Here is a 27,271-nt window from a genome sequence, read left to right on the forward strand (position 1 = left end):
AATCCCAGGTAACAGGTCTATAAGACAAAGTCAAGTCCAGTCACCTGGAGGCTGGCATCTAAATAGACTGTAGGGATGCCTGGGTGGCTCAGTTGGTTAAGCATCTGCCTTCAGCTCAGTTCATGATCCCAGGGGTCCTGGGATCCAGTCCTGAATCAGGCTCCTGTCTCCCTCTCTGTCTGCCCATTCTTTCTCTCTCACACCCTCTCTCTCTCTCAAATAAATAAATGAAATACTTTTTTAAAAAAAAATTTGAAAAAAAAAAACAGAATTTAGCAGCAGTTCAACATAATGCTGCCGTCATAAACATGAGCACGTTGACTGATGATGATGACCTCTCTCAGGTCTGCAAAAACAAAGAGCCTAATAACTAACAAAAAAGGAAAGGAGGAAGGAAGGAAGGAAGGAAGGAAGGAAGGAAGGAAGGAAGGAAGGAAGGGGGAAGGGGGAAGGGGGAAGGGGGAAGGGGGAAGGGGGAAGGGGGAAGGGGGAAGGGAAGGGAAGGGAAGGGAAGGGAAGGGAAGGGAAGGGAAGGGAAGGGAAGGGAAGGGAAGGGAAGGGAACAACTTGATTCAAAAATGGACATACAAATGGCCAATGATCACATATGAAAAGATACTCAGCATCACTAGTCATTAGGAAAATGCAAATTAAAAGCACAATGAGAAAGTACCTCGGCACACCCTCACATGGCTTATTAAAGAAAAAACAAACACAGAAAACAAAACATTGGTGAACATATGGAGAAATTGGAATCCTTGTGAATTACTGGAGAGAATGTAAAATGGTGGAGCTTAGTAATGGGTGCATAATAATGGAACTACCATATCCCAAAAATCTCACTTCTACATCTACAGCTACATGAAATGAAGGCAGGGATTTGAGCAGATACTTGTACACCCATGTTCATAGCAGCACTACTCACAAAAGCCAACTGGTGGAAGCAACCCAAGTGCCTATCTACCGGTGAATGAGTAAACAAAATGTGGCATATACATAAAAACAGAATTTACATACAATGGAATTGAGCCTTAAAAAGGAAAGAAATCTTCTCACATTCTAAACATAGATTAACCTTAAGGACACTATGCTAAGTAAAACCAGCCAGTCACAAAAGGACAAATGCTGTCTGATTCCACTTACATGAGATCCCTAGAATAGTCAAATTTATAGAAACTTTCTGGTAGAATGGTGGTTGCCAGTTGCTGGAGGCAGGAAGGGGTAGTGAATGGGAAACTATTATCAATGGAGGTGGAGTTTCAGTTTGGGAAGAGGAAAGAGTTCTGGAAATGGAGAGAGGTGATGGCCTCACATCAGGGTGAATGTGCTTCATGCCCCTGAACTGTACAATTAAAAATGGTTAAAATACTAAGTTTCACATTATGTACATTTTACCACAATAAAACAAACAGACAAAGGGGCCTGTCCTGCCAGAGGAACTTGGGGTGAACCATGTCTGCGCTGCATTATTACTAACACAGCAACTGAACAGCCAGCACTGCTAAAGTTGTTCTGTTCTGGAACTAGGTGACCTAAAAATAAAATAGTGACTTTCCCCACACATGGTTTTCACGAAAAATACTCAAAGCAAAAAATTTTTCAGCCAAGTGATAGTCACAAAAAACTCATCCTCCAGGTTCCTCAGACCCCATTGCCAGTTAGACAACAATCGGTCGGGATTGTCCTGTAGGTCTGTCCCTAAAGAAACGCAGAAAGCATCAACATCATGCATGAGGCTCGGCTCCCAGGAAAGCCCATGCTGGGTAGCCTTTCCCCTCTCGCCTTCCTGAGGCTTCGGCAGATGTTTTCAGAGAGTTATTTCTAAATATTTCTAAGCTTGTGACAATGAAGATCACAAATTAATTTTGGAATATATACTCACTCAAAGAAGAGGAATAAAGGAATAGCAGAAGCCTTCCTTAGAAAATAAACATTGGCTCACAGGTCTGCAAGTTAGGAGAAATTTGTATACTACTAATCAAAGTCAAACCATGAGTTTAGAGCAAACTGGATATGTACTGACTTTTGGGGAAGGAGTGCGGAGAAGGGGTGGCATGGAGATTTACAGGATGTGAAAGAATGGAATGTTGTTATAAGCAGATTAGTTTGAATTATTGGCCCAAAGGCTCAGGAAACTCTAAAAAGATGCAAAATAATCAGGAAGCAGTGATAATGGTAAACTGAGAATGGAGGGAGATGCCTATTTTGTGGATTTGTGCAGGCTTTAAAATATTTGAAAATATAAAAGTACAAATTAACTAGGACACAAGTGTAAATAATTATATTATTATAATTAGCTTACTAATAAGTTTTTTGACCAACTGATATAAATTCTGCCACAGATTATATATAAATAAGCCATACCTATGTATTCTATAAATGCACATATTTATTGATTCTGCCGCATGTTCCAAACAGGTGAGTCACAGGAGCAGGTTTGCTAACCTGGAACACAGGTTGTGAATCCCATCTCCATGGTGACATAGCCTGTCCTTGTCTACTCACTGATCACAGGAAAGCCATGGGCCAGACCCTATTGAAAGGCAAGCAGAGCGGACTCTGAACCGTATTCAGCACATGGTACTTAGAGAATCTGCTCAATAATAACCCAGGATCAGATTCACAATGAAAATGCCAGCTTCTCATAAGCAATTTGGAGCAAGAGTAGGAGAACAGTTGCAGGTATAATGCAAGCAGTTCATGCTGTCTGAAGTTAAAATTATATAGGATGACACTTCACCTACTTAAAAGAATCCTAAGAATTTAGGGGTTATTCATACAAGGTAAACTTATTTCTACAGATGGCAACAGGGTTGATTCCTTTTAGTGGAACTAAATAATGTCCCCAAGAGAGTGTGTTTCCTTCACATAGGGGAGTCCTTAACTACTAAAAGGATTTTACTCATTCTGGCTCAATTCCAGGATAAGAATTCGACCTCTAATTGTCAGGAGATCCATCTTTAAGAAACATGTTATCATGTATCAATCCTCTATCACCATGGTCTTCATGCCACCAAGGCTCGCTTTACAAATATTTATTTTAGAGGTTGGAAAAAGTCCACACCACATTTGGTAGTAGTTTTATTTCACTTACTTCAAAAAGAATAGTCAACTGTGTGATTCATTGCAACTTTCTTTGTTGAGTTGCTCTCTTAGAACTCTATAGAATTGAACTAGACAGATCTTTTTAAGACGAAGGTTCTTTGTAAATACAATCTCTTTGGAATCAAAGCATATTTAAGCCTCAGCCTGTATTGAAGAGAAAGATCTTTTCAAAAAGAGTGAGGGGAAGTTGGGCTTTTTTGTGGGCTTTTTTTTCTCATCGGGTAAAAGAGTAAGACAGCATATGGTATATAGTGGGTGGTTGTTCTAAACATAACATGGATGTTCAACCCAAAATGGTTTATCGCTTTCCGTACATGGAACCAGCAGCTAAAATTGATCAGTGACTTCTTTTACAGCTGAAGTTAGAAGGAAAAAGTTCAACATCCTGGTATTCCCCCAAAGCAATGTTTACCAATTAACCTTTGCTCTCAACACCACTTCATAAAACAGCATCTTCTGATCATTAATAACGATAGCTGCTCTGCACTTAGGATGTGCCAGGCACTGTGCTAAGTGCTTCATCCGCATGATATCTTTTAACCCTCAGACCATCCCTATGAAATAAGAAATATGGTCTCTATTGGACTGAGGAGGAAACCAAAGACCAGACCATTTATAACTTACTAACATCACATGGTTATTAAGACTGAGTCTGAATAGCAAATCCCAGGCTTCTAGCCACTGCCAAGTTTACCTCTCCAAAATGCAGTACTGGCTTTTTCCTCCATCCTTAGAAAGAAAGCCAGCTGAGTTGGCCCATTATTAAGATTTTTTCCACAGTAGAATTCAGCACGTGAATCATACGATGGACCAGCTTTTCCAGCCATTAATTGAATGTAAACGCTTTCTAATGGTGAGTCTCACATGTTACTCCTGGAGCACTGGTTAAAACGTAGGTTCTGGTCCAACATGTCTAGGGCAGGTCCCAAGACTGCATTTCCAAGAAGCTCCTAGGAGATGCTAAAGCTACTGGCCTGTGTCTACACTTGAGGAGCAAGAATGGGCCAAGCACAGGAAATCAGCCCATTAGACTCTAAAAGGGAATCTTAAACACCAGAACAAGTTAGAATATCCAGTAAGGCACAGAAGATATAGTTCAATACTTCAGGAAAACTCTCAAATGGCACCCAATCCCCCAATGCCACCTCCACTTCTGCCCCTAACTCCCCTAACTCCACGTCACCCCCTAGAGGTGAGGAGCAGTGGTCCCAGAAAGCAGAGAGCCATGCAGTAGTCATTTGCTCTCAGACTGGTTTGGAGCCAAATCTGAATGAGTATTTAGACTGTGGATTTATGATTTTCACAACCTGTACAAAAGTAGTACGTTAATTAAATAAATTCTGACTCCACCATATAAGAACTAGATAGCCAATCACATTGTAAAATACTTTAAAAGATATCCACAGTAAGTGGAAAGAGGAATATGAAAAAATATATATTATGAAGAAATATTAGAATGAACTGCACCAAAATTTTGATGGCAGTTACCAAGGGTTAGGGTTTTAAGATAGTTTCATTTCTTTTGCTTATCTATATGTTGTAAATCTTTTACAATTAATTTGTCTTATTTTTGGAATAAGAAGGAAAATCATTTTTTACTGTATATTTTTAAAGATTACTTTGAATCCATAATGATTCTTAGCAATGGTCAGATGACCAGATGTTGTGAGCCCTCCAATGTAGGCAATAGAAAGCAAACAGAGCCATTTATAAAATATTCTTGCCAAAAATTATGAGGCTAAACCTAATTAATTATCTATAACTAACCTCCATATACAGGAAATACAGTAGGTAGAAGACCAACTCCAATGACTGAACAAGGAAACCAATGGTTGAATGCAGAACGTGGACGTTCTATAGAACAAATGACTCAGCTTCTGCGACAATTACATGAAGGGAAGTGGTCTGCTCTGTATTAAAAGGAACACAAGAGACATTATAAATAAGTGCAATTGTGATATATTTATGGAGTTTTATGGGCTGACTGCTTGTGTCCTCTGTCCCAAATCTGTATGTTGAATCCCAAATCCCTAGTGTGATAGTAGGGGAAGGTGGAGTCTTTGGGAGGTAATTAGATGTAGATGAAGTCTTGAGGGTGGGGCCCCCATGAGGGAATTAGTGCCCTTATAAGGAGAAAAAAAAAAAGAAGAAGAAGAGACCAGAGCCCTCTCTCTGCCACATTAAGTACACAACAAGAAGACAGATTGCTGTCTGCAAGCCAGGAAGAGGTCTCTGGTACCAGATATCAAATTTGTCAGCACAATGATCTTGGACTTCTCTGCCTCCAGAACCATGTGAAATAATTTTCTTTTGTTTAAGCCACCCTGTCTACGGCATTTTGTTACAGCAGCCCTAACTAACGACGACACGCAGTCTCCACTGAACAAACCAAGTGCAAGAAAATATTTTTGAGACAATCAAGAAAATACGGTTATGCAAATACTACTCATTTTAGGTGTGCAAATGCCTTTGTGATTACAAAGGAAAATGTCTATACTTTTAAGAGATGTGTTCTGAGTTACATAGGAATAAAGTGAAATGATGGTACAGATTTTTTTTAAAGGTCTCAACAAAAATTTTATAAATGGATATTCTAGGTTAAGCAGCAAGTGTCAAACTGGGGCAGATATATAAGTGTTCACCAGGCCCTTTATTGCCTCTACGTTAGTGTATTTGAAATTTTTCACAATATGATATTCTAATGGGCTTCTAATCTTTCTACACTCAAGTAAAATACTACAGCAAACCAGGACACAAAGCCACCTGAAAGACACAGACTCTTTTTAAACTGGAGAAGGCATCCTCTATGCAAATTGAACTTCCAAATATTTCACATTAAACTTACGTGAATAATCAGGATAGTTGTAAGGATGCGTGCGTTTCAGGAGCTGTGAAGAAAGAAAAAGAACATTGTAATGAAGCTGTATAGATATTGGTAAAGGCTGGCCTCTGAATCCAGCAAAAATTTGCCTGAATTATCAGAAATACAGAGAAAATAATGAGGATAGTAATCAGCACATATAGTGCTTAATGGCTTAAATAGTATTTTCAGGTACATCATTTTATTATGTCTTCTTTTAATCTCCTTCGATTTTAAGATGTAAAGATGATCTTCCACCTATGATAGAGATTTCAGCTATGAAAAACATAATAGAGGGATCATTCATTCGATGAGTAATTACTACAGGCCAGGCCCTGTGCTTGGGATATAAGAGAGATAGATATGCTCTCCAGCTTTGTTGGCCTAGCACTGGCAACCAGAGATTTTTTTCCACTCGGTATCTCTAAAATGTAAATCTGACTCTATCCTTCCCCAGATTAAAAACCATCGATTCACAACAACCAAAAGAGAGAGGCAGGCCAGTTATAAAAGGACAAATGCTATATGATCCCACTTACAGGTTCCTAGAGTCATCAACTTACAGACAGGAGTAGAGTGCTGGGTGCCAGGGACTGGGGGAGGGGGAGTGGGAATTACCTTTTAATGGGAACAGAGTTTCCGTTTGGGAAGACAAAAAGGTTCTGGAGATGGACGGTAGTGAGGGTAGCAAAACAATGTGAATGTACTTCATGCCACTGAATTATACACAAAAATACTAAAAATGATGGGGTGCCTGGCATTGGTTAAGCATCTGACTCTTGATGTTGGCTAAGGTCGTGACCTCATGCATCCCTGAGATGCGGCCCCAGATTGGCTCTGCTCTCAGAGGGGAGTGTGCTTGAGATTCCCACCCTCTGCACCCCCCAGCACACACTCTCTCTCTCTCTCTCTTTCTTTCTAAAATAAATAAATAAATAAATATATTTTAAAATGCTAAAAATAGTTAAATTTTGTGTTATGTATATTTTACCACAACAACAAAATTCCTTCTAGAACTTTCACCTAGAAAGGAATCCTAAGTGCCTTAAAAATGCAAACGCACGGCCCAGCCCCTACCCATTCTTCCAAGCTCTCTGTTCAGAAGTCACACGAAACAATTTGCAGTTTCCAGAATATGCCATGCTCACTCACTCCTCCATAGGAGGTTTGCACACAGACCTTATCTTCCTGCCAGGAGTGTATTTTTCTTCCTGGGCAAGGGTCTAGCATGGCGCTGCAGAACAACGCTGTGGCATGGCACTCCCTACACCAACCCCCTCCTCTGCCACTTACTGGCTGCGCATGTTTCCTTACCATTCAATCCTCAGTTTGCTAGTCTGCAGAATGGGCATAATACACCAGCGGGCTATTATGAAAGATTAAATGAATTCGCACATGCAAAGCACTTGAGAGTTGTGCCTAGCACACCATCAATCCTTAACAAAAAGTCACTTCCTACCCTGGGAATGTCTTCTGATCCTGCAGAAGCCATGCCTATGATGGGATCAAGCCTGTGAAGCCACCCATGTCTCACCTCAAGAAGAGTGGGGCACTCCTCCCTCTGCACTCCTAGGTGGAAATATATTTATAAAAAAAACAAATAGTGTCATTATTTGCTTAAACCTGTGACTCTCTTATTGAACTGGGAGGGGCTGTATTATGTCTCCTCCCTAAGTTCCACGTGGCATCCTGGGCAGGCACACGCCTCACAAGTCTCTGGCCCGCAGGCCACCTTGTGGAGAGCATTCCCACGCGGGGTACAGGGTTGAAGGAGATGCCCCCAAGGCCCAGGAGCCTGAGCTTTCCTCCACCCACACCCAGCATCTACAGCTGACCCGTGCGTGTCTGCAGTGGGGCGGGAAAGGAAGGCACACACTTCCAAGGGCCATGCTTCCCTCTGCCTGAAGCGCAGCCCATCCCACCCGTTAAAAAGGCACCACTGCATCTTTAAAAAATCAGGTATTTTTGGTTCCAGACACAAGTGGGAGTTACAGCTACCAGTCCTCGAGGAGGTACCGACTGAGCACGTGCTTCGGGCCAGGCCTTGAGGATATGGTGGCAACGAGCCCCTGGGGGTCCCACCTGCCGCGGAGCTGGTGTGCAGCTCAGCCCTGCCCGTCAAGGGCTCTCCCGTTCTTGCCTATAAAGCACGTTCTGCGTGTGTACAGCCCACACAGAACCAGGGGCGGGGAGCTCAGCTACTGAGCACATCCTCCAATCACTCGAACGGAGGAGTCGCTCTAATAACAAGGTTCTCGTGGACCAATTGTGCATGTAAAAGGATCCCCGTTTCCAGCTTCTCACAAAGAGGCTTGGGTTTTGTTTTTATTGTTGTTGTTGGTTTGTTTTGTTTTGCTTTTCTGGCTTAAACCTCTAGTTCTGACATTACCTTGAACTACAGGTAGAGCTAACATTTCCATCTATTCCCCTCACCCCCAACCCCACAGGATATGTTAAGCCTCAGGAAGAATGCCTTAGTAAACATCGTGTTCTGTTTAAACATGTTAATAATTGTCGAATTTGGTTTGGGGGAATGTTTTATTACAATGGATGGTAACAGGAAGGTCTCCAGCTGTCAGATCACCTCACGTGCTTCGTACAGAGAAAAGTCTAGGTGTCCCAAGGGTGGTCCAGTACACCTCTGTGGATTAACAGTCTAAATAGGGGGAGAGAGGGGAGAAGGGAAAGGAGAGAGAGCAAAGTTCATGAGAGAACAAAGAAGAGAGAATTTTCCATTCAAGACGTAGTGGCACCTGTTTATTCCCGCGCTCTGTTGGTCGCAAATCCTGCAGATCTCGACAAAAGGCAGAGTCTACGTGAGCAGAGCCTGCTGGGGACCTGAGATCCTGTCTTTGCAACACACTCCCACGTGGTACCGGTGCTGCAGGTCAGAAGAGTGGGGCCTCCCTCGGAACAGCAAGGGTCTGCAGTGGGCACAACTCTCCAGGTACATTAGCAAGCACTGAATCTTTCATCCTTTTAAAAAAGTAATAATCAACTTCAACTGATTATTTTTTGGTTTTGAAGAACTTTGGGGAAAATATTTTAGACCTCTGTTTCCTCAACCACAGCCGTACTGAGGCTATCTAAAGTAGGGCGCAGGCCTTAAATCTCAAGGGAGCCACTTAATGAAAGACGAGAATACGGACTTGGCAACAGGTGCAAGCGTGCTACCGGAAGAAAGAAGTTGGGTTCTGTGCTCAAATTAAGGAAGAAACACTTTTCCTTCCATTCACACCTCGAAAGCTTCTCCCCGTGTTCTCCATTTAGACCACAGAGGGTGCTCACCGTGAGAATAAGGATGGCCCTGGCCCTCATTTCCTAAACTAGATGAACACCTTCAAGCTAGAAGTTAAACCTCTGCTGTGTTTCACAGCCCCTGGAAAAGTCTTCCCGTCAAGAAGATTCCTGTTATAAATATTTTTATTAAATAACGAACATTCTTCACTTAACTGTATATAAATCTGAATTGTCCCAAGCTGAGTTGGATGATCTTGAATGAAAAACCACTCTTATTTTTCCCGTCAAATACTCGAGACCTTTTGACTCTCTCAAAGCTAAGATTCTACTAATCCAGACATTACATTCTTCCAAGAATTTGGCTGGTGTTCCTTGAACACTGGAGCCTTCCACGGCCTGGCCTTCATTTCAGCCTCCGCCCCACTAAAATATCACCCAAACCAAAGGTGAATGATAGCAGAAGAGCATTTTCCCTTCTGTGAGGAAATGAAATGACCGCAGTGCTGGGGGTAGTCACATCCACACGTGACAGGTGCTGGGCAGGAACTGCGCCCCTGCACCCCACACCTGCTGGTGAGCAAGCATATAAAGGTGCCAAAAGAAACACAATGGCTTTTGCACCGGACCACTTCCTGATCCAATGTCACGGACACAAGTCCCCAAGTCTGATTCCGACCCTCGCACTCCAATCCCCTGATGCATCCTTTGCACGGTGGGTCTCCCAGAGCCCGGAGTGTTCAAGCGGGCTCCCCAGTGCAGTGGCCGCGAGATTGGGGGGCCTAGCCAGGCACACAGCAGGGAGAATAGCACGGCCCCCAAGGCTTTCACACGGCTAATTAGCCCTGGAGCCACATGTCTATTGTTCTCCTGCCTTCGCAGGCAGGAACCTGATGCCAAATTGCTTAGCCCACCAGGCAGAGCACACACATTCCAGAAATCTGGGCCGCCTGCCAAAGCCGCCCCGCCTGCAAGTCCCCACCCCCTGAAACCCAAAGCTGGGGACCAGTAGGCCGAGCCCTGGCGCTGCCCGGAGGGACCCGCTCCGGTTACGGACCCGCCGCAGCGCCAGCAGGCCTGGAAACCCAAACCCGCGCCTCTTGAATTGCACCGGGCCACACGGAGCCTGCTCGGTGCCCGCGCCAGGTGGCTTTGTCGCCTTCACCTTTTGACTTACTTCTGTGGTTTCCCGAGCCTTAGCCCTGAAAAGAAAAGAAAACACGCTGGGCCACTTTTATCAGTCGTTTGGTTATGTTGTCAAGCAGTCAAAGTTTGCCTTTGGGTTTGCCGAGGGGGGGGGGGGGTGCTCTTTTTCCTCGCATTTGACAATTGTTCCAAGACCTGACCCCCTCCTGCAGGCAGCATTGACCTCTCCGTTGTGTCTCTTGGGGGGACGTGGGGTTGGGGGGGGCAAGTCCAGTTACTTGTAAATCTCGCCCAGTCTCACTCTGGGAAAGCACACCCCAGTACAGCTCTGCATCACGGCCGGAGGGCCCAGGCACCCCTGAGCTCGGCATCAAGGAAAAGGAGGGACTAGACGGATTTAAAAATGAGTTACTTCTCCAGGGTTTCCAAAGCTTGTCTTTTCCTACGTCTGGCAACACTGGCCTCCCGTCTCTCTCTCTCTCTCTCTCTCTCTCTCTCTCTCTCTCTCTCTCGGCTCTCCTTGGGTTTCAATGAACCCAGATCTGATAGGAAGGGAATCTTCTAGATCCCATCTGTCCTTCACCTTTTAAGGTTTTCTCGCCCCCCCGCCCCCAAACTCACTGCCCCTCTGCATCTGCACAGCAGCACTGGCCTTGTCCAACGTTCCTCCTCCCTTCTGCCCCTACTTTTCCTTCCACTTTTCCCACATTCCTCCCTTCGCTCACAACAGAACCAGAGTCATCCTTCCTGTTCCCAGCCTTTGCTCCTTTGACTTCTATTTTGGCGAAATAATTCCTCCCTGGCATCCCTGTGCACTATCTCCACCACCAGTCAAGGATCACCTCAAGTATGGCTCCTCTGGAAAGCCTGTTGTGATTCTATCCTACTCCCAACTGTTCTCTCCTTCTTCTGAACTTCTCCAACACTTTTCTAGACTTGTCTTCAGAAGCAAGCATAAAATTCCCTTTGTTGCAGCATTTGTCCTACTTGAAATCATAGATTGCCTTGCTCATTTTTTATGCTTTAAGGAGTCTATCATTACATCCTGCACAAGAAATAGTTAAACTGAATAGCACTGTATGGCTCCTGCTATTTATTCTAAAATATGGAAGCTGGTGATGAGGTCCCCAGTGCCATTTTGGTCTCTGTTTGACTTCCCACCCCTGCCCAGGAATGATCCAGGGAGCTGAAAGGAAGAAAGAGTAAAATAACAATGAAACGAAAACAAGTAACTGTTCACAGCAGGAGTGCTGGAAAAGCTAAGCACCCCAAGAAAGCTTAAACTGGGTAAGGCCCTCTCACCCCTGATCCTGGAACACAGGCCTATGCACACTTGGTTCTGCTGTCCTTCTCCTCATGAGGAACAAAACCAAATGTAAGTCACGTTTTAGAGAACGTGTCATGAAGGCAACTAAACCAAAACCATGTCACGGAGGCTTGTTGTAGGCACGATTTTAACACTCTGTAATTTCCTTTTCATAGACCCAAATATTCTCCCCAGAATTGAGATCATTCTGAAGGCAAGGTCTCTCCCCCTTGCCCACAAATAGTGGTATAATTGATACTTTCTACTCTTGGGGCAGGGCAGTATTGAACAAACATGGGAAGGGCAGAAACGGCCTCCCCCTAGAAACAACTTCATAGCCTGGAATTACAGGAATTTTCTCAGGCTAATTTTTAGATATCATCTAAGCTTGGTTGCTACTGCCATTAAACTCTTACATGGAAATGAAAAAGCTTTTTTTTTAGTGGTCATTTTTTTATTTATTTAAAAGGCTAAAAATGAATATTTTTTTATTTTCAAAATAATACTTTCAAATAATTTGAGTAGAAAAAAAAATGAACAAACTACCTTTCAGATGCACTTGTAAAGTGCAAATATAGCTAAAAATATAAAATATTCTATCATCAGTCAAGCTCTAGGCATGCTTTTCCCTTGGTGAGGTGATAGGAACAGAGAGTAATGAAATGAGTTGAATAAAACCAAGAGGGTAAAGAGAGCATCAAATGGTCCTTTTAGCGTCAAACCGTCTCTCTTTGAAAATGTTTTCCACTCCACAAATGCACTTGTATATTCCAAATCCATTTCAAGTATAAGCAGACATTTCATTCTCTTGCCTGCCAACTCTCTGGCTTCTTCAACTCACTGTGGAAAACACTTGACATCTGCAAGTAACAGACAGCATGACATCCATTTACTTCGAGGTCAAAGGTGAAACATATTTGTCATTAAAGTCCTCAGCAAACCCATAGAGCAGTGGTTTTTTTTTGTTTTGTTTTGTTTTTGTTTTTTAAATGGGACATCAAATATTTTAATATGGTCAGAGGCACAAACAAGAGAACAGATGTTAATGTCTGGTGATGTCAGTACCACAATATTTTTTTCCCTAAACTTTGTTCTTTCTCCTTTTGCATAATCAGTTTCTGAACATATTCAAAAGCCTTTGAGGACAACAGAAAAAGTAATAATTCATTGTGGATCAGTGTCAAAAAGCAGATCCAATGGAAGACACAAACCACATTTTAAATACTTTTCCCTTCCCCTGGGTACCTGGGAGGCTCAGTTGGTTAAGCGTCCAACTCTTGATTTCAGCTCAGGTCATGATCTCAGGGTCATGTGATTGAACCCTGTATCAGACTCTGTGCTCAGCATTAATCCATTCTCCCTGTACCTGCTCAGCACAGAGTCTGCTTGAAATTCTCTCTCTTCCTCTGCCTCTGCCCCACTGCACATGCGCATAGGGTCTCTCTAAAATAAATAAACACGCCTTTTAAATAAATAAATAAATAAATAAATAAATAAATAAATAAATAAATAAATAAATAGTTTTCCCCTTCCTTTTTTTCCTTATTTTGTGGGAGGCTCCTTCCAATTTTTTTTAATGGTCCCAAATATCACCTGTACTTCTTTTTAGGAAGTAATACTTTTTTCTCCCCTAAAAATGGAACAAAACAAACAAAAAAAAAACCTTTAAGAATACACTATTGGAGTTTTGAGGTCTTTCTCTGTCCCTAGAATCAATTGTGGTGACTCTTCAGGCTTCCCCCTGCCCCTGACCAAAGAAGGTCAACTGCCTGGTCTAGACAGTTGGGCTGGTGACAGTGTTCTGGTTTCACAACCTTGAGAATATATTCAAAACCATTGAGTTACACACTTTAAAATGTGAATTATATCTCAATAAACTGGTATCTACTTTGAAGGTAAAAAAATCTCCGATAAATATTCCAGTTTTTCAAATCTCTCATGCTATCTAGACCAGGACACCATGAGCTACTGGCCCCTGCGCACAGCTCTGACCACACCTTCTACTATCATTCTCTCTCTCTTTACTTTCCAGCTGTTCTCAAGTCCCTCTATAAATCTCCTCTTTCTCTATAGCTCACCACTACCACCACATCGTTCCCCTCCTGGAAAATTTTCTAAATGAATAATCAAAAAGACCCTTTCTCAGTGCAACTAGCCTATCTTACTCATTCTCCCCCAATTCTCCACCATCTTATCTGCAAGGGTTAAACAATCTTCTAGCTCTAAACAACTGCCCTTTCTGCCCAGTCTTCACTCAAATTGAGCTGCTACTCTTGATCCCATGCTTCTAGTCTTCCATGGGGAAAACTGCTCCCTTACCAGTCTAACCCACTGCCACACATCTGCACTCTCCCCTCATTCACCTGGAAATCCCTACAGAATCAGTTACCAGGAAGTCCAAGTTTCCCAGCCCTGTTCTGACCAAGTACAGGGAGAATGGATTAATGCACAGGAGAATACATCCATCCAACCACAGGCTATCTCACTCTGAAGACATAATGAGAGCCCCTCACTCCTGCCTGTTCTCAGTGAACTAGCTTATATCCACTGGAATGTAGGGGCAGAGAGACCTTTCTGTCTTACCTTTCTGTCCAGGACCTAGAACAGTGTCTATACATAGTAGTCTCTCCATAAATATTTTGTTGAATAATTAGACAGGTGCACAGGAAATAAGTCTTCTCTTTCCAAGGACACTGGTGTATTTTGTTTCTGTTCCTTTCTGTGCAACGGGTGAATCTCTGTGCCAACTTGGCTATTCCTTTCCAACCCGTAAACCCTTCAACAAATCAGTTTGTCTACCTTTTCTTTCCTTTTTGGAAATGTTGCCTGTTTTATGACACTAATAGATAGCTGAGAGACTAAAACCATAATTATAAGCCTACTCTTTGTTTTCTATTGAAAACAGCAACTCAATGCTCAAAAACACCTTTGTTCCATTTTTTAACTGGTTCTAGACTCTGATTCCAAAGAGTCAGTGGTTAAACTCTTCATAAGCACTTTCAAACCCCATAAGTTAGACTAGTCCCCCAATATATAGCAAAGTTGCAGCCTTTGGTAGGACCATTGGACTGACAGTGTTCATCCATTCCCTCTTCCCCCAGGAATGAGTACCGACAGCCCCTCCTGCCCCAGAGGTGGGGGGGAGGAGGGGGAGTCGTGTCTTTATCTCTTCCAAAGAGGAGCTATCTGACTCTAAGCTTTTCATTTCCCATCTCTGGACCTCAGTTCCTCTGCATAAGAACAGAACTTTAATCTAGATCAGGAGTCTAAAGACTACCACCCAGGGCAAAATCCAGGCCATCACCTGTTTTTATAAATAAAATCTTATTGGAAAACATCCATGCCCACTCATTTACATGTTGTTTATGTCTGTTTTCATACTTCAGTGGCAGAGCTGCATAATTGCAAAGCCTAAAATATTTTCTATCTGGCCTTTAACAGAAAATTTTTACTGATCCCGATCTAGATCATCTCTTCTACGTCCTTTCAGCCTGATATTCCATAAGCTGAAACCTCAGACAGATTTTTATTTTCTATTTCCTAGCTCATGTCAGAAGTTACCTCATGGGCTCTCAAGGAAGTGACTAGAAAATCTTCCAGTCTCCAAACCAATGTAATATTTTTCTTATTTAGATCAAGTCCCTGTGACTCTTTCCATTAGACCATTAATTTTAGCAATCTTTACTGAAAAATCAATATCTGCAAGGGTCGTTGTGAAAATCCAGAGGCCAAAGGCAGAAATAAAATTGATCATGGGACATCCTGCTGCAGAAGGATGTAAAGCAAGTGGAGAATGAGATGTTCCTCAAAAGAAGGAAAATGGAGGCTAGAAGATAGAGCTCCATATCTGGGAAGGCCACAGCGTCCTGTGCACCCCAAGTACTACAAGAATAAAAGAGAAAACTGACTAAAATAAAAGAGTTTTTTAAAATAGAAATTTTTTTTAAAAACTGAGAAAGAAGAGTGGCATATCTAGGAGGTGGACTAAACAGCTAAGGCTTGCTTGGAGGGAAAGGTGGAAGAAGTGTAACTTTATCACTAGCAAGGGAGAAGCCAAGGGTTGGGCTATCAGCACTCCGTGTAGTAGCCAGCCCAGTGGCACCTGATGGGCTCTTATCCCCAGGGCTGGAAACTGCCAGCATCCAGGGATTGGCACTGCACACTTTAAACAAGGCATTTTTATTTGTTTGTTGAAAATTTAGGAAATTTGTTGAAGCCACAGGGTACTCACTTTAAATATACAGGCTATTCTTTGAAATATTGAATAGTCATTCAAAAGTTTTGAACACTTATCATGTGTCAATGATAGAATTGAGAGGTTTGAGGGTTTTTGGGGTTTTTTTTGATTTATGGTTTTAGTTGAAATATAGTTGGCACACAATGTTACATTAGCTTTAGGGGCACGACATAGTGATTTGATGAATTTATACATTGTGCTATGCTCACCACAAGTACAGCTCCCATCTATCTAACACCATACAACACTATTACAGTACCACTGACTATATTCCTTACACCAAGCAAGGTATTGAAAGGAGCCTGGTGACTCACAGCAATCTGAAACTGAGATACTGAATGGGACCATTAGTTTTCTTCTAGTAAGAAAACCAGTGGTCTCTTACTGAGCTCTCCTCTGTGATGAAGCTGAGGTGTGAGTTAGGGCAATAAGAAGGGTGTCTACTGGGGATCCCTGAGTGGCGCAGTGGTTTGGCGCCTGCCTTTGGCCCAGGGTGCAATCCTGGAGACCCGGGATCGAATCCCACGTAGGGTTCCTGGTGCATGGAGCCTGCTTCTCCCTCTGCCTGTGTCTCTGCCTCTCTCTCTCTCTCTCTCTGTGACTATCATAAATAAATAAAGAAAAAATATATATAAAAAAAGAAGGGTGTCTACTTTCACAGGGGTTTGGCCTCCAGACCCTTCACCAGGCTCTTCTGTAAGGACACATCCTGCACATGCACTTGCTATGGCTCTGTGCCTGGACAGGTACCCCTACACAGGTACCCATGGTAAAGGGTCAGAGGATGGGACAAAGGAGAAACAAAAAGAGAATGTGGGCAGGAGAATGTGGGATCATAGGCACAGCCTCAGAAGATGGTAACACCCCCTTTAGGTTGGCTAGGGAAGGGAGCAATTCAAGAAGCAAGAGGCTGCCCAGAGACAGGGCAAGCATCTCCCAGTCCTCCCATCCTCACCTCTACCACCCAGGACTAATAGTTGCTGGACAAAGCAAGAAATAAGGGGTTTGGAGCATTCAAGACAGGTATATAGCTACCAAATTAATTTTAGCAATGATAAAACCTATTGTCATTAAGAGAAAAAAAGAAGTGATACATATGCTCACTATATATGTTCAAGTTTCTAGGTGCTTTTAATATTTTAAGTGGAAGTAAATGTAATCTTTGCCTGAATATTTTTTTAATATTTTATTTATTTATTCATGAAAGACACGGAGAAAGAGGCAGAGACATAGGCAGAGGGAGAAGCAGGCTTCCCTCAGGGAGCTCTATGTGGGAGTCAATCCCAGGACCCCAGGATCATGTCCTGAGCCAAAAGTAGACGCTCTACCACTAAGCCACCCAGGCATCCCTGCCTGAATATTTTCATCAGTAAAAAACATAAGAAATCTCTATCATCTAAATAAATATTTAGGGCAGCCCGGGTGGCTCAGCGGTTTAGCGCCACCTTCAGCCCCGGGGCCTGATCCTGGAGACCTGGGATCGAGTCCCACCTTGGGCTCCCTGAGTGGAGCCTGCTTCTCGCTCCGCCTGTGTCTCTGCCTCTCTGTCTCTGTCTCTGTCTCTCATGAATAAATAAATAAATCTTTAAATAAATAAATAAATAAATAAATAAATAAATAAATAAATAAATAAATATTTAGTTAAGAATTGCAAAATATTTGATAATATGCTGTATCGTTGAAGCATATTTATTTCTTGGCTTAATTGGGATAATTATATTTTGAGTAAATTACCATATGCATTGAAAATAAATAATTCTGTTGTAAAATATGAGAAGAAAATGGTCAATTGGCATAAAATATATCAAGCAAAGTAAGTGAAGGTGTAGAAAAATCCCTAAAACTTGCATCCATCACTGAACTGAGACTTATTTCTAGAACATTTCAGGTAGCATCTCTGCACTCAAGGAGAGAACCAGGAAATGACCATTTTTGTCGAGAGGAACTTCGTGTTTTCACCCTATGTGGATTGGTGGGAGGAGCCTGGGACTTGGGGCTCAAGCTTAGGTTCAAATCCCATAGTAATTTTTTAATTTACTAGCTATGTGACTTTAGTCAGTTTGCTTAATCTCACTGAGCCTCCATTTTTTTGAACTGTGAGATGGTATAATAACGGTATTACACTTGCTTCTTATGGTTATTTCAGGCATAAAGTGAAATAATCCGAAGCGCTTGTCATGCCTGGTATTCACTCAATGTTGCGTCTTATTCTATCTCTTAGGACGATAGTGGGAATAAAATGAGAATTATCAAGCCACCGGCACATGGTAAGCATTGAATAAACAGCAGCTTCTGTGAGGAATAGGTGGTTATACACACAGAGGCATGGAAGAAGGATCCTAAGGTGCCCTCCAGTCCCTGGGAGGATACCATCTCCCGGTCCACAAAGGGAAGTATTTGGGATGGAAGTCCTGGGATAGTGTCTGTAACTACCAAAGAATGATAAGCACGAGCCAAGAGGGACTGAGCCCGAGTGTTTAGTATACAGTAGAGAAAAAAACCCTGCCATTCAACCACCCCATTCTCTAGGAGAGCCCTAAAGACTACACAGCTCCATGGAAACGATCGCGGACACAACACTAATTGCCCACAGGAGGAGTGGCCACGTGGAGTTGCTATCTGCACAGCTTGCATTTTATGACTCCCTCAAAGTGAGGTCCAAACAACAGCAGATGGGTCTTGTATCCCCAGTTCCCCTCCCCCATCCAACATAAACTCTCACTACCGTTCTCATGAGAAAAGTGTTTCTTCAGTACGGTCAGTTGGTATTTTACATTTTGTTGTCCCAAAGCAGGATCATTGAATAAACAGGGGGAAGAAAATGTTTTCATGAGAGAGCAGAGCAGTGATCTTTAAAATCCTATCAAGCTCTCTGGGCCAAAAGTAGTCACTGGGATAAGAGGTGGTCATACACCCTGTTGGTCGAGGCGGACTCAGATGGCATTTCTCAAAGCCACATCAACAGACTCGCATGTATCTCCAGCTCACTGGGCTTCCCGGGTGAGTTCTCTGTCAAAGGCCTAAGCCCCATCATTTATCTGAGAGTACTGACAGCGGGAGAGGGGCCAGGTTGGCAGGATTTGTGTCTGGTATTTGATGTGGGGGCTGAGCACCTGCTTCTAGAGGATGCAGTTCAAGTGTGCACGTTCCTCCTTACACACTCTCTAGCTGACGTTGGAATGTGCAGAAAGACAGTCAATAACCACAAAAAAGCATTGGATTTCCATGAAACAGGCTCTTCCAGCCTCTTGAGCTATTTCTATAGAAATATAATGTGCCACAGAGTATAAATAGAATTCACGGCTGCCAGGAATTTACTTTTCTTCTCTTTGTCCTTCTATAGAAGCTAAAGATATTCACAACATAAGAAGAAAAATGAGTGAAGAATAATTTAAGACACCTTTGAAAGGGCCGCTGGGGCTATTTTTACTTTTTCTCATTCCATTGAAACAAAAGGTTCTAAAAATGGACTTGGCAGAGCTAAGTTTTGATACAACCATTTGGTAAGCTCCTTGAGAGCAGGAGCCATGCATTATATTTCTTTGTGTCTACCACAGAGTGACAGGAACAGAACATAGTGTCAGGAAACAGTATTGAGTGGAGGAAGGAGGAACAGGGCAATGGTCAGCTAAGGAGCAAAAAGCTGACGTGGCAGGGGGGGACCCTCCCCCACACAGGGCGTGATCCCATGTGATTCCCGTCTGTACAACTGGCAGTCATTATGTGGGATGAGACTGAGAGAACTGAGCTGCCTTTAGGGTTAGCAAACAGAAGAGAAGGTGGAGGTCGGCCTTACAAGGCAACATTTTCAGCAGACTCTAAGCAATATTCTTGAGACCAAGGTTCCCCTTCTGCGTAGAATGAACTCCAAACTCTTCAGCAGTGCATCATTTGCATCCAATGATGCATCAGTTGCATCATTGCCTGTGCTAACCATCCCTCCCAGAGGGACAGGGAGCACATTTACGGAGTTTTGCACACTATGCGGCAGGGACTTTCTGAGTGCTTGAATGCATCACTTCATATAATCTGCAGAACAACCTTTGGGGTGAGCACATGCTTACCACCCTTTATACAGAGAGGCAGGCAAGCCAAAAGGTGTGAATCAATTGGCCCAGCGTCACAGAGCAAGCAAATGGGAGAACCAGAGAGAGAATTTGAATCCATGCATTCTAAGTCCAAAGCCACTCCTTCTGAGACCATAGCTTCTCTAGAAGAGCTGACCTCGGTCTGTCTTCCTGTCTCTCTCTCGATCTCTTCCTGCCTCCCCAGCTTTCTCTGTCTCTCCGTCTCCTCACCCCCGCTCCCAGGGATGATCACCAAGCTCACTGCCATGTACTTATGCTCACACTTTTCTCCCACCTGGAATATTCACCTCTTTCCTCCTTCTCCTGACCACTCTTTCCCAGAATTTGTCCAAAAGTGTGCAAAAAAATCAACTTAAAAGTTCTCATAGAAGGACTCGTATTGCTACTAAAGTCTTTCAAGTAGCTTGCTTTTGCACAAAGCATTAGATCCTTTAAGAATGCAGACTATGTTTTTATTCTTCCCCAAATGCCTTGAAAAGTGCTAAACATAAAGTATTGGCTCAGTATGTATTCACAGAACTGAAAAATAAGAGCGATTACGTGTACCCAGTTCATCAAGGATGGTAGGAATCATCAGTGCTTGCCAGCATCCAATTCTGCTCTCCTTTGGGACACACAGAAGACTCTATTTCCGGCCCTTCAAAGTTAGGCAGGGCCATGGGGTCAGTTCTAGCCAAACAACATTACTTTCGGGCCAGGCTCATGCTTCCTCTTCCCCTGGTGCTGGGACAGTGGAGACTGCCGTTGAAGTGATCAGACATTTCTGTTGAAATGACAAGATCAGCCTGCACCAGCGTCCCGTGCAGGGGACAGCTGCTTTCAGGAGTGGCCTCAACACTAGGTAGAAATAAACTTTGTTGTAAGCCGCTGAGATTGGGGATTGTTTATTCCTGCAGTATAACCTGGCCTCTCCTGACATGCTAATTCTCCTTATGGCGAGAGTTCCATAAACACACAGCACAGGAATCATGCTTCCGTTGGCTCTTTCCTTTCAGAATGATCCCTGCTGATAAATAGAAAATCAAACCCTCTGGGTCATCACTACCTTGGGACACACTGGCCATTCCATAGTGCACAGTGTGAGCACAAGCAGGGTGACTTCTCTTCAGAACCATACCAGAGCTTCTGGCCTGAAGGAGCAGCAGCCCTCTCAGCCACTCCCAGAGGACACCGCACAGCGTTATCCCAACCGCGCTGCCGTCACCCCCACCCGCACCATACTCCGCTTCGGATCCACCTGCACAAATTATGTGCAGCACATAATTTTGCATCTTCAACAGCAGCAAAAATCACTCAAACTATGCAACTGTAACAAGATGTGTAATCAAGATGAAGGACACCATTTTTTGTTATTGTTAAAAATGAGATTTAGTTATAAGGCAATTAAACTCTCTTGCATGATACATAACCTGGCTCTGAAGGCATTTATTAAAATGTTTGGAATAATAGCAGTCTTATGATCCAAAATGCCCAGTGTCTCCTAAGTGTAGCTAGTAACAAGTAAAAAAAAAAAGCTTTTCTTTGTTGTTTCCTTATAAGTGAAATTGTTTAAATAGCTGAACATAAATATTAAGTAGTACTAATACACTTGTTTTATTTAAGTAGAATATATCTATATGGTAATGTTTACAAAAAGTATCTTTTAAATCTACAAGTTGGAACCTAACTTCATTAATTCATTCACTCAGCCCTTCAGTCCTTTGAAAATATGATTGATATTAAATAAAAACTTGAAAAATTAATGAATTAAATAAAAACATGATTGAATGTCTTTATATAGGGTTATTAGGTACGGTTGAAATGACAATGACTAAAATGTTATGTGTTGCCCCCAGGAAATTATAATTTGTTGGGGCAAATAAGACACAGTACCACATAAATATATGTCATAAAGTTTGTCAGAGGGCTATAAAGTGTTATGGAAAACAGAAGAGGCAAAGTCATTTTCAGAGTTTCAGGATGGCAAATCCACTTTCTATGGAGGAATGAATGCCCCTTTATCTAGGCCCTAGAAGATGAATGGTATTTCAACAGATGAACTGAGTCAAGGAGAAAGAGCCCTCTGGGGAAGCATAGACAAAGCTCTGAAGACTTGAAGAGCCTAGAATGGAGCAGGTGACTAGAGATTCAGGCTGGAAGAATAACTGAGACCCCTTCACAAAACTCTAAGAGTGTGCATGATAACAAGAATGACTTTATTCACTGTGCATTTGGGGCCAGTGAAGATTTTTGAAGGAGGAATTCCATGGTGAAAGCTAAGTGAAGGGCGATTAGGCAGGCAATAGTGCACAGGTTGGAGAGATGAGACCAGGAATCAGACAGATTGGTAAAGAAAGCACTGCTGCCTTCCAGGTGAGGGTCACAGATGGGGAGCTCCAAGGACATCATCAATGAAACACATAGGGGTCAGTAACTGATCAGATGTGAAGGAGACAGGTGAGACAGGTGAGACTGGAGTTACAAAGCCACAGATTATGAAAGGCAAAGGAGCTGCCTTGCCTGGGAAATCGGGCAGGATCTCTGCTTTGGCTACTCTGCCTTTGAAATCTCTAAAGGTACTGCACTGGGCTGCACATTGTAGTGGGGGTGAATAGATGTGAAGCAGGAGTGAACTGGGGAGCCCCACATCAGGAGAGTCATCAGAGTAGACACGAAGTCATGGATGATGAAGACAGGCAAGGGCAGAGAGGAGAAGGGAACCACATGGAATGCTGTGAACCAAGCTCATCCTGCCTGGTGCTCTGCCCAGCCTTGGATGGAACCAGCTCATGTGAACCATTGCCTCTTCAAGTCCAAGTTCCCACTCTGGACCCTGGCCAGCTGTGTGTAAGGACACCTGCAGGTGCTTCTCTCTAGTCTTTGGTCCTCTCTCTAGCAAAGAAGCTGATTAACTACTTATAATGTGAAGGAGGAAAAGGCTCAGTTTGCCCGAGTTCCCTCATCCTTGCCAACCCATTTCTATGATCAGCTTGAATATAGAAGAGAAAGGTCATGAAATTATGGAAAACCAATGACCTAAAACCTCACGGTCATTTCCCCCACTCAGTTTATCTTTTCATAAACCTTAGAAATTGCCCTTTAAAGCAAGAGTTCCTGGTATTTCTAACCAATGTCAAATATTCTCTTGAACAATTACCACATTTATGGGAAAATATTTTCGATAGAGACAGCTTTCTGCAATGTGCTGGGAATTACAATGAAGTAGCTATATTTGAGTATGATTTTTTTAATGCATCTATGCATTAAAAATGCAAAGCAATATGTTTTCTTTAACAATGTACATATTATGTAGTAGTATTACTGGCCCTCCTTACAATGACTGGATGGCCAGGGATGGGGTATGGAAAGAAGAGGAAAGCAAAGGAATTGTCTATAAAAACATGCTCTCAGCCATGTGTAGGCAGAGTTGGCCATTGCTAAGAAACTATGACTCAGGACTCCCTAAAGAATCAAAGAGGTTGACATCACAAAAGTCCTCTGTGAGTCACAGTACGTGTAACCAGGAACTCAGATTCCCAGGTTCCTGCCTTGCTCTATTCTGGTCTGGCTTCCTCTGACATCCACCTTCTGGTCTCTTATATCTGGTCTCCTAATCCCAATTCTGTTTTCTAATTGCTATATTGACTTGACCTCAGAATAAAATCTCCATCTCTATCTCCTAAGGGGTATCTTGATCCAGCATCCTGATAGTAGTTCCTTCAGTTTGTACTTTGTTTTGGCATTTCTGACCACAGCTCGTCCCTGTCTCCAACTACCCCAGTAAGAGCTGTTGGCAAAGAAACAGCCAGTGGCACCCCCTCCTAATACCTTTAGCACATTTCCTCTATACTGGCAGAGTCAAGTTTCATGGCTAAAGTCCAAAGGAAAGAGAATCTACAAGTGGGGAAGACAAAAAGCAACTTATCTTCTTTTCTGGGGGAAAAAAGTGACTTCTCTCACATAAGAGTGGAGAAGGATATCAAGGATTATTAAGCACCACCCTATCTGGGGAAATGTATTACATACCTGGGAATGGCTATTGCTTTACAACCCGATCGGACTTTGGACTAACAAGGCAGAACTGAAAAAAAAAGTAGTCATAAAGCATCTAGATGAACAAGACATAATTCAGGAATGAGATGAAGCTCTGTCATCCACTCCACTTAAATGCCTTATGAAGAAACAATAGAACTTATTAGCAGAAGGACCTCAAAGGGACGATGCTAGATTCCATCATAGAGAAATGGAAAATTGGACATCCTTTAACAAACCCAAGTCCTGGCGGAATGCTAAATAGCCCTGCTAATGCAGCTGCATGAACAAGAGTTGATGATCAAGGTGACAGTCAACTTCCATTCCAATTCAAAAACCAGAGTATCCCAGGCAAGATGAAATACAATTAAATTCATTTTCCTAAAATGAAGCTGATTGCCACAGTCTCAAGATAAGATGGATATTCCCATTTAAAAGTTAGAGTGTGTGTGTCTTTAGTTGTTTTTTGGGGCAATGGGAAGAAAAGTTAATGAGTGGTTTTGTTAATCACTACAATCATTTCATGCCCTCTAGAAAATATAAAAGTAGACACAGTTTAAGGCAGAGCAAACAGATGTAGTGCCTGCCTCTGACCCCTTCAAACTTGAAATGCAACAACTTACTTGTTACTAAAACAAGAAATCAAGGAATCATATTGGACTACTAAAACAAGATCCCATAAGTCAAATTTATGAAATAGTGTATAGGGAAGTATTTTTGAAAACTGTAAAATGTGATTCCAATGTTAGCCAACTTTATTCATATAATCCTAGTTATCCATATTCTTTTTTTTTTTAAGATTTTATTTATCTATTCATGAGACACACAGAGAGAGAGGCAGAGACACAGGCAGAGGGAGAAGCAGGCTCCACGCAGGGAGCCCGACATGGGGCTGGATCCTGGGTCTCCAGATCAGGCCCTGGACTGAAGGCAGCGCTAAACCACTGAGACACCAGAGCTACCCCTAGTTATCCATATTCTTAAAGCAGCAAAAATCCAGTCTGTTTTTAGATATTCTAGCATTTATTTTTCTTTTTTAAAAGATTTTTACTTATTTATTTGACAAAGAGAGAAGAGAGAGTGTGCACAGCAGGGGGAGAGGCAGAGGGAGAAAGCAGACTCCCCTGCTGAGCAGGAAGCCCAACGTGGGGCTTGATCAGAGAACCCTGAGATCATGACCTGAGCCAAAGGAAGACACTTAACCTACTGAGCCACCCAGGGGCCCCTTAGGTCTTCTAGCATTTAAACTTTTCCCTAATTTCAATAGAACTTCCTCTCCAATTAATTTTGTTGGACTCTGATAGGATCATATATCTAAGAGACTTTATTATTCTGAGGTCAAATTATACCACCTATCCAAGGTCAAATAGCAAGTCAGTAGTAAAACTAAAACAAACATTCAAGTCTCCTGATGAGTCAAAAAGTCTCCTTTCCACCTATTCTGCTTTGTTTGTCCTCTACTAGAAAATCACACTTAGAATACAAATTGCCAAGAAAAGCTTGGTATCCAGAGTAAACTGTTTAGTAACTATCCCCCATCAGCAAATAAGAGAAAGTCAAAAAAGGAAATGAAAATAGCAAAAGATGTCAACAGGTGAAGCACAGAAGAGGAAATCTAAATTATCAGAAAAACATATGAGAAGGGGCTCCACCTCGATAGTATTCAGAAAAATGAAAAATAAGGCAAAACACATTTCACACTCATAAGCTATGCAAATATGTAAAGTCTGGAAATACCAAATGAGGGCTAGAATGAGAAGTGAGAACTCTACATCTTGTTCATAGGTTGATGGGAGCACTGATTGGTACAAGCACATTTGTCAGCAATTTGACAATATCTACTAAAGCTAAAGGCATCATTACTTAAGACCCAACAATTCCACTTCCAGGTATGACTCCAAAGAAGTTCCAGACAGGTGCACAAGGAGACATGGGTAAGAATGTTCTTTGCACTATTTTACTAGAGAAAATACTGGAAACAATTTAAACATACCTTGATACATTTGAAAATAAATTGGGAATGGATAAATACATTCTGGTATGTTCCTACAATGACATAAAGAACTCTTAAAATGAATTAACTAGATCTACATGTATCTACATGGCTAGGTCCCAAAAACATAACAAGACACAAAAAATAGTGCAAAAACATACAAACTGTACAGTAGGGTATTATTCGGGTAATTTTTAAATGCTCAAAATAATACCATGTATACGTAGATTGTGGAGATGCAAAGAGATATTTGCTTTTCAGTGAAGGCATTAAAGCACTGTCAATAATATATCCCTACTTCCAATAGTGATTACCTCTGTAAGAAAAGGTGAAAAACTATCCTGCTGGGGCAGGGAGGGGGCAGGACTGGTGGGCATTCAGGTGTACCTCTCTGTTTATTTCCTTTAAAAAAGATATGGTAAAATGTTATATTTTTGTATGCTTTAAATATTTTGTAATCAAATTTAATTTAAAAAAGTAATTTTCATCGTTTTGACTAGTACACTATATATAAACCCAATATGCCATGCAGAATGTGATTCTAAACAATATGTGAATGATTGTGGGGAAATTTATCTTTATATAATTCTCTGCCCATTTCCTGTTGGGATTAGCAAATTTGGATTAAATTTAAAGAGAAATCTTTAAGCAGCTTTATAGATTAACTTGATTAACTTTGCCTCTTAGTGAATTTCCTTTCAGAACACAATTTTCCTAGACACTTAGTAGCTGTACCTAAAACTTCCTAGACTCTTATTAGCTGTCCCATAGTGGTCTTTTAACCCTGTCTCATAGATGATCAATGATAGCGAGCTATCTAGATGATGATGATAGATAGATGATAGATGATAGATGATGATGATAGATAGATGATAGATAGATAGATAGATAGATAGATAGATAGATAGATGATAGAATTACCTCTTCCATAAGGTTCTCTCTGATGTGTGACTTTTTCTTCTAATAGTTTATAAGATATTGGACTTTGGTGGAGGGCTTGACATGACATATGAAAGAGATTAAAGAAAAAGGTGAGAGAGTCAGGAACTTTTCCATGACCATTTATCTGATCACCAGTTTATCCTAAACTTCCTCTCACATATGATTTCCTATGAAAGCCGCTTTCTCCCAAAATGCTAATTGTCATGCTACAATCACGTGGACAGAGTGCCAATTTCTGAGGTTCTCTTTTCAAATCTTGAGACTTTCAGTCTCTCCACTCAAAGTTCCAGTTCCATCAGGAACTGTCTAGTTGGAAGAGCTGCTACTGTAGGGATTAGAATTGTTC

General features: G+C 42.1%; 1 long non-coding RNA gene across 1 annotated transcript in view; it reads right to left on the reverse strand.

Annotated features, from left to right (window-relative positions):
- Positions 1–24,124, reverse strand: part of LOC144296462 (uncharacterized) — a 43,242-nt gene extending 19,118 nt beyond the window's left edge. The window contains exons 1-3 of the long non-coding RNA XR_013363578.1: positions 23,985–24,124; positions 5,951–5,993; positions 4,873–5,015 (exon numbers count right to left, since the gene is read on the reverse strand). This is a non-coding gene — a long non-coding RNA (uncharacterized LOC144296462). The remainder of the gene's footprint in view (positions 1–4,872; positions 5,016–5,950; positions 5,994–23,984) is intronic.
- Between the last annotated feature and the right edge of the window lie 3,147 nt (positions 24,125–27,271).

The sequence above is a fragment of the Canis aureus genome, chromosome 24, assembly GCF_053574225.1.
Source record: "Canis aureus isolate CA01 chromosome 24, VMU_Caureus_v.1.0, whole genome shotgun sequence".
NCBI classification, from domain to species: Eukaryota; Metazoa; Chordata; class Mammalia; order Carnivora; family Canidae; genus Canis; species Canis aureus.